Below are 8355 nucleotides of genomic sequence, written 5' to 3'. Positions count from 1 at the left end.
AGTAGAGATAGCCTCAACATCTCAAGTACAAGCTCCATCCTTGGATCATAACATTGCATAACTTATGGCAGAATTTGCTGATTTGAAGTTACACTTAGTCAATGCAAGGCCACCTAGGTTTCCACGAGATGAGGATAAACCTAGGGATAGAAGTAGTGTCACATGCTATGAATGTCAAGAGAAGGGGCACTATCGTTCTGAGTGTCCAAAATTGAAGAAAAGAGAGGATAAAAGTTTAACACTTTTAGAGGAAACATGCTCAGAAGAAGAAGAGGAAACATTGATGCCATTAATGACAAAAAGGGGTCGTAAAACTAGGAGTCAAGAAGAAGAAGAACAAGAAGATAAATCTGAAGAAGAGGAGAAAAATAAGAAGAAGAAGAAGTCATCTAGGAGAAAAATTGGACAATCTGACTTTCCTCTTGGACAAGGATCTCTTAGGTATGACCTCTTAACAGATCTTAGGGAGAAAACGGCACAAATCACATTCAGGCAGCTTTTGGCACTCTCTCCAAAGCTCAAAAAGGGGTCGTAAAACTAGGAGTCAAGAAGAAGAAGAACAAGAAGATAAATCTGAAGAAGAGGAGAAAAATAAGAAGAAGAAGAAGTCATCTAGGAGAAAAATTGGACAATCTGACTTTCCTCTTGGACAAGGATCTCTTAGGTATGACCTCTTAACAGATCTTAGGGAGAAAACGGCACAAATCACATTCAGGCAGCTTTTGGCACTCTCTCCAAAGCTCAAAAAGGAATGGGGTAAGCTGGCTAGCACAAGGGAATCTAAGAAAAAGAAGAAGAGGGATAATGGGACTCCTATGGTTCAAAAGGTGGATATTGATGTAGGAGATGATGTTCCTGTGATTGGTCATCATTGAGGGGCAAACAATTTCTAATGCATACATTGATGGAGGTGCGTTAATCAATGTCATGAGTAAAAAAACAATGAAAGATGCCGATTTAAAGTTGTCTTCTACTAACTCTCCCTATCGCATCAAACTTGCTGATAATACTAGGGTGAAAACCTTAGGGATTGTCAGGAATTTGGGAGTTGATGTATGTGGTATTTCTGTGCCTACAACTTTCCAGGTCATTCCTACAAAGCCTGATGCTAGGGCTTATCCATTGATATTGGGTAGGGTGGGAGACAGGTGATCTTATTCTACAAGGTGAGAATAAGAAGGTCCACTACAACATCAAGAGTCGTTGCAAGAAAGTGGTAAGAGGTGAACCTTCAACTTCTAAAAGTTCAGAGTCAGAGTCATCCGATGAAGAAGAGACAAGTGGTACCTCCGAGGATTCCATCTCAGAAGGAGAGGTGGAGGGAGTTGCATTTGGTCTTTCCCTGGGAAGGGATCGAGGGGATGCTTCACCAACAGAATCAACTTCTTCTTGATGAGTCCATAGCAGGTAGCAGGTAGTGAAAGGGAGCCTTGGAAGGGGAAGCTTCTTTAACCATGTGCAAGAAAGGAGATGTGGACATCACTAGTCTTCACCAACAGAATCAACTTCTTCTTGATGAGTCCATAGAGCAGGTAGTGAAAGGGAGGATTACTTAAAAATGTTGGATGGATTTCCTAATCTTTTTACAAATAGCTACTCACAAGTACGCCAAGTTACCCTAGTAGAGCACAAGATTGATCTCAAGCCCCAAAGTAAGCGAGTGGTGCAGCGGCTAAGGCGTTTGGGAGTAGTGCAAGCGGAGGTGCTTAAGAAGGAGGTAACAAATTTGCTTGAAGCTGGATTTATTTTTCCAGTAGAGAATTCAGAATGGATTTCCCCAGTTGTAGTCACTCCCAAAAAGGGTGGAAAATGGCATGTGTGTGTGGACTTTCACCCTTTGAATGCATGCACAAAGAGGGAATATTACCCTCTACCCTTTCAGGATGAGATTTTGGATCAAGTTGTAGGTCATGAGTTGTATTCAGTGTGTGATGGATACTCTGGATACTTTCAAACCCGGATTTGTGAAGAAGATAAAAGGAAAACTTCATTTATCACCCCTTGGGAAGTGTATGCCTATAGGGTGATGCCATTTGGCTTGACCAATGCACCAGCAACTTTTCAACGCTTCATGAGTCAGGTATTTGCACCTTACTTGGGAAAGTTTATAAGGGTCTTTCTGGATGATTTTTGCATTTATTCAAGCCGCATGGATCACTTGGAAAAGTTAAGGTTGGCCTTGCAAAGTATTGATGATGCAAAAGGGTGTCTTAATCCTGGAAAATGCCGCTTGGCATGAAGGAAGGTGGTTCTCTTGGGACATGTTATCTCAGAAGAAGGCATAGAGATGGATCCTGAGAAGGTGTAGGCAATTGTGGCCCTCCCACCACCTACCAATGTAAGGGAGGTAAGGAGTATTTTGGGCAAAACAAAGTACTACCAACGCTTTGTTGACATGTTCTGTGAGAAGATGTATCCTATAAATCTGTTGACAAAGAAGCATGTTTCTTTCCAATGGGGGCCCGATCAAATTCAATCTTTTTGTTTGCTCAAGGAATGCATGAGTCAAAGTCCAATTGTGCAGCCTCCTAGGTGGGGGGAGGACTTTTATATGAACCCAAGTGTCTCATCACATTCAGTGGGTGCTATACTCTTGCAAAAGGGAGAGCAAGGGCGTACGCAACTAGTGTATTATGCAAGCCGACAACTCACTAATGCCGAGGAGAGGTATGGTGAAATGGAGAAAGGTGGTTTGTCTCTTGTTTTTGTAGTAAAGAAGTTCAGACCTGTCATACTTGTTACCTCGCCCTTTTTTCTTCCTCACATCTCAACCTTCTTTACAATTCTTGGTCCGTAAACCCAATCTTGCAGGACAGAAGTTTGCAAAGTGGATTTATGAGCTTCAAGAATTCTCTTTCACTTTTATTACAGAAAACACCACTAGGGCCTCTCTTGCAGATTTGGTTGCTTACCAGGAAGAAGGAACAGGAGCAAAGGAAGAAGTGTATGAAGATTTGGAGACACCACCAACTGCTTTCACTATGCATTTTGATGGAGCCTTTAGCCCTTCCAGGCAATGTGGGGCTGGGAGGATAGTTTTATTTGATCCAGAAGGAAAAGAGGTATGGGCCAAGGGTAGGGAATTTCCAAAGGCTATATCAAATAATGTGGCTGAGTACAATGCATTAATTTGGGGATTAGAAGATTGCATAAAAGATGAAATTAAAGAGGTAGAGGTTAAAGGGGATTCACAATTGGTCATCCGACAAATGAAAGGAGAATATAAGGCAAGGAGTCCTAATCTCCAAGAATTGTATAAAAGGGCAATGGAGTTAAAAGAAGCTTTTGGGTTTTGTAAATTTGTACAGGAAGGATAATCAAAAGGCTGATGAATTGGCTACTAAAACCTTGGCTTCTTTCAAAGTAGCTACTCTTGCATTAATGAATACAGGTTGGCCTGAGCTCCAAGATATTCAACAATATTTAGATAGAGGATACTTCCCTCCTGGATTGAATCCTCAACAGAAACAAAGGCTTACCAGGAAAGCTCATCCTTACACAATTCTAGGGGATGTTCTTTACAAGCAAGGTAAGGATAAGATTCTTAGGAGGGTGGTGAGCCTATAGGAGTCTAAAAGGATTATGGAATTATGTCATGAATGTTCAGGTCACTTTGCCTCAGCCACCTTAACACAGGGTATTATTGGCCTCGACTCAGCAAAGATGTCCATGAGTGGTGCAGAAGTTGTGAAGTATGCCAGTCATATGGGCATAAGCAATTGGTTCCCGGACCCTTAAACCCTATCCCAGCATATGGTCCATTTGAAAGGTGGGGATTAGATTTTGTGGGCCCACTTCCTCGTTCCTCACATGGGAAGTATTACATATTTGTGGCCCACAGATTATACAACAAGGTGGGCAGAAGCAAAGGCAATGGTCAATAATAAAGCAGTGGCTGTGGCATCCTTTCTCAAGGAATACATATGTGCCCGGTTTGGGTGTCCATTAGAAATCCTTACGGATGGGGGGAGGTCTTTCAGGAATGACTTGATTGAAGCTTTGGTGCAGAAATTAAAAATAAAGCATGCTATGTCAACTCCCTATTATCCCCAATGTAATGGTTTAGTAGAAAAAACTAATGGACTGCTTTGTGGATCTTTGTCTAAGCTAGTGGATACTATGAAGAGAAAGTGGGATGTGCATTTGCCAGAAGTCCTATGGGCCTATAGGACAACTCACAAACTCTCTCTTAGTTTCACACCTTTTCAGTTAGTTTATGAAATGGAGGCTATTTTGCCAATAGAATTGGAAATCACAAGCCTTCGCACATCTTTTGCACGCTTGAATAATGAAGAAGAAATACATGCCCAACGCCTAGCACAACTAGAGATCTTGGATGAGAGGCGACTTCAGGCACGTCAAAATTTGGAGGCTGCACAACAACGGTGCAAAGGCAAGGCATGACACTCTCATGAGGAAGAAGAAGAAGCCAGAATTCAAGCAAGGAAGCTTAGTCATGAGGTATGATGGCCGTGTGGAGAAACGGCTAGATAAGAAGCTTCTTCGACGATGGGAAGGGCCCCTTCAGGATAAAGTAAAAGTTCAAAAATAACACCTATCTTCTAGAGGATGCAAGTGGCCAGGAGGTTCCCGAACGTGCCAATGATGAGTACCGGCTAAAGATATTCTACCCTCGAGCACCATGGCCAGAAGACCCCCAAGACAAGCATGGAGGATCTGCTGGGGGGAAAAAGATGTGACTTGAAAAATTGATATCTTTCATTTTCAATTTTGTGCATATTTTGATGGTTTCTCAATGGTAATAAGGTGGAAGCTTGTCCAAGAAGATTGCGGCGCCCATAATGGAATAACGGCGTGGTGATGCGGCGGCTTGGAGGCTACCCCGATAACAGTATTCTATCTTCAAATATAATGGTTTTACTTGATTTAGGGTGCACACATTGTAAATGCCACAAGTATGCTTGATAAATACTTTGGTATGGTAGATAGGCTAGTGATGTGGAAAATAAAAGTGGGCCTTCATGCTCACATGGATTTTTATTGTATTATTAATATGGTATTCACCATAAGGCTACAAGTTGGGGAGTGTGGAAGGCATGTGGAGGAGTGTGTGTAGGTGCATAATTGGGAAAGATTCTTCTAGAATGCCTACATGGAAGAGGAGAATTCCGCCATGTGTAAGTGGGATCTCCACCTACATGCCACTTGGACTTGGCTATTATCTCATCACACTTTCGAAGTCAAAAAGTCTTCAATTTAATAATCAATAGAAGACTTAGCCTAAGAGGACAATTGATGGTGACATCTACCCTTATGTCATTGAAGGGTTGAAGATTTTTATGTTGTAATTTGTAACAATGGAAGAGAGGGTGATTCTCCACCTATAAAAGGAGCCCTCCTCTCCCTTTCAAATCAAGGAATGAGCCTCCTCAATTGAGCATTTTGTGTCATTGCCATTCTCTTATCTTTCAAATCCCTATTCAAACACTCTCTTTATATGTGAATGTCTCATTTAGCATTATCTCCTCATGCTTAACCCAATTTTGGACCTCTTTGATGATTCATGATAAGTGGGATAAGGAGTTATTATCTTGGCGGGCCTGTGACTTCTCAAGGTAGCCCTTGCCTTATTGCCGCCCTCCTTTGGAGGTACCAATGGTTTTAGTGGTAATGAGCATGTGGAAAGACTTTGGGGACCATAGGTAAATCTTTACGATTGTCTACTGAGCAATGTTAACCCTTACCCTCTAGCTTGAATCATGAAGGAGATGAGAGGCAAGAGGCTATGTAAAAATTGAGGTTTCATGCAAAGAGAGCAAAGTGTAGTTTTTGTGGTCCAATATCCAAATTTCAATCGGTAATTACTCATCACTCGGGTATTGGTTTCTTAAATTGATTATATGGCTAGGAAGCTCTTTATATGCTCTTTCCACTCATGTAACTAATTTCTTAATCCCTTACTTCATTGATGATCAGAATTTTTCCCAAAGTTACTAACTTTCAAGCGAATTTTGGCAGTTTTATAGTCTTGTAGTAAAATGCTCATAACTTTTCATTCGGTTGTCCGTTTTTGAAAGTTTTTATATAGGCGCGAAGCTCTCTTCAAGCTCTACGCACCTATATAATCCTCTTTTACACAGTCTATATGGATTTAAAACTGAAATTCTCTGTGTATCTCGGTTTTTATAGACTTTTGGCCATTCTTTCTTCTTAATCATGATTAATTTCTCTTAATCTCTTATCAAAAGGCCAATCCCATGTGTTTTATCCTCTTGTAAGTGATTGCTATATTCATTTGCTTTAATATGTTTGGACCAAATCGTCCAATTCAAACGGATGAACCTTACCAATATTCCCCGTATGTTTCCGTTCACATAATCTTGAGTCGGAAGATTTTCTTTCAACAAAGAATTGCCCTCTTGTTTGGAGCTGCTAGACTGGGAGAAATTCTTGCTTCTCCTCAGCCTTTCATCTTTCCTTCCATGAATTATGATCTCACCTTTGATGTGTATATCTTTATCTTAACCTAGGGAGAGAAAGGGAGGTGAGGAGGCTGTGAGGTTTTATACAAGTGTGTTTTGATTCTGAGACGTGACCGAAGTCCAAACCCCAACTTCGTGTCACAATACCATTGTGACGATACCTTTGAACTTGAATACCAACGCATGAATGGATGTCGCCAAGATCCACCATATCAAAGGTTGAGGATAAAACTTTTTTTACTTGTTGCATGAAAAATAGATTATTAGACACAAGTATAGTGTCATCAACATAAAGGGCCAATATCACAAAATGGTTATCCACATTGCGCTTGATATGAAGATTTGGATCAGAGAAGCAAGAAACAAACCCCTGAGATGTGAGAAATTGATCAATCTTGATGTACCATGATCGTAAAGCTTGTTTTAGTCCATACAAAGCACGGTGGAGTTGGCATACAAGATGTTCCTTTTCGAGAATTGTAGATCCTGTTTTGAAGTTTTCTTCTGAGGATTGAGTTAGTAGAAGGTTTTGCTTTCGCATCTGTGTCAAAAAGGTTTTTTTGGGTAACAATGGCTTTCCCTTATCCAGAGTTTCATGGAAAAAATGATGAGAGTGTGGAAGAATTCTTAGAAAACATGGAAGTTGCGTGCATAAGCAACCATATCCAGATACCCGCTCAAATGTTACGCCTTTTGCAAATCTGTTTGAAGGGTGATGCACGGAGCTGGTGTAAGGGTTATGAGGAGGAGTTGCAGAGGGCTGATCCACCTATGCCATTGACATGGGATAATGTCCGACAAGCTTTAACAGCACAGTTTGTGAAGGTGAAAGATCCAGACAAAGTTTGGCATGAAATACAGGAATTGAGACAAAGAAAAGCGGAGCCCATTGAGGATTACATCAAGAAGTTTTCCATATTATGGGAGAGCTTGTGTCAAGCCTTGCAGCCACAAGTGCCCCCACCAGATATGATGAAAAAGGATCGGTTCTTGGTTGGCCTCAAGGAAAACCTGCGTTGGAGGGTAGAATTGAAGAAGCCAAGAACATATGAGGATGCATTGGAGGTGGCAAGGAACAAAGAGTGGAAATTGAATAGACTAACTCAATTGGGAGTGAGCTCACTACCTATGGTGTCAGAGATGAAGCAAGTGGATTCCATGCAAAGTCGGGTTCCAAAGGAGGTGCATCTAGCAGATGCAGGTTCAGTAACTACTCAAGTTATGCCAGCAATGGTCACTACTACAGCACAAGATGATGAACTGAGGCAGGACTTGAGGCAAGTGGTTGATTTGATGAAGAATCTTAGTTTAAATATGTTAAGCAATGTGGAAAATAATCGAGGTCGTGTGAGACTTGCAAATCAGCCAGGAAGTGAAGGATAACCAAGGAATGGTTTTGGTGGACAGAATAACGGCAGGGGTTGGAGGCAATTGCCCACATGCTATAACTGTGGAGAGCTTGGCCACATCAGCCCACAATGTGATAAACCACCAAGAATGGGTGGAGATATGTATCCGTTGCCTGCACAGTTGCCGAACCGGTCAAATGATTATGGCATAGAGATTAAGGGTGAGGCAGGACCTAGTGGATTGACCAAGGAAGACAAGGGAAAGACAAAAGTGTTAAGTGTGGTCACCTTGGAGAAGGCAGCAATGTTGGGAGATACATTAGTAATGCCTATTGGGAAGAGAACCACAGAGGATAAAGAAGGAAGAAATGAAGCAGGTCCCAGTAGGAAGAAAGGGAAGAGTCATGAGGGTGAAGATGTGAAAGCTAAAAGGAAAAGGAGAGCTCGCCGAAAATTTCACGTCTCAGATTTTCCACTGGGGGAAGGGCAGGATAGCTATGACTTGAAATAGGACCTGAGCAGTAGGAAGGCAGACGTGACCTTTGGACAACTAGTGGAAATGA

The sequence above is a fragment of the Cibotium barometz genome, chromosome 57 (genome assembly GCF_041138505.1).
Source record: "Cibotium barometz isolate CiBa-2024 chromosome 57, ASM4113850v1, whole genome shotgun sequence".
Taxonomy (NCBI): Eukaryota; Viridiplantae; Streptophyta; class Polypodiopsida; order Cyatheales; family Cibotiaceae; genus Cibotium; species Cibotium barometz.
This window is presented reverse-complemented; position numbering follows the sequence as displayed.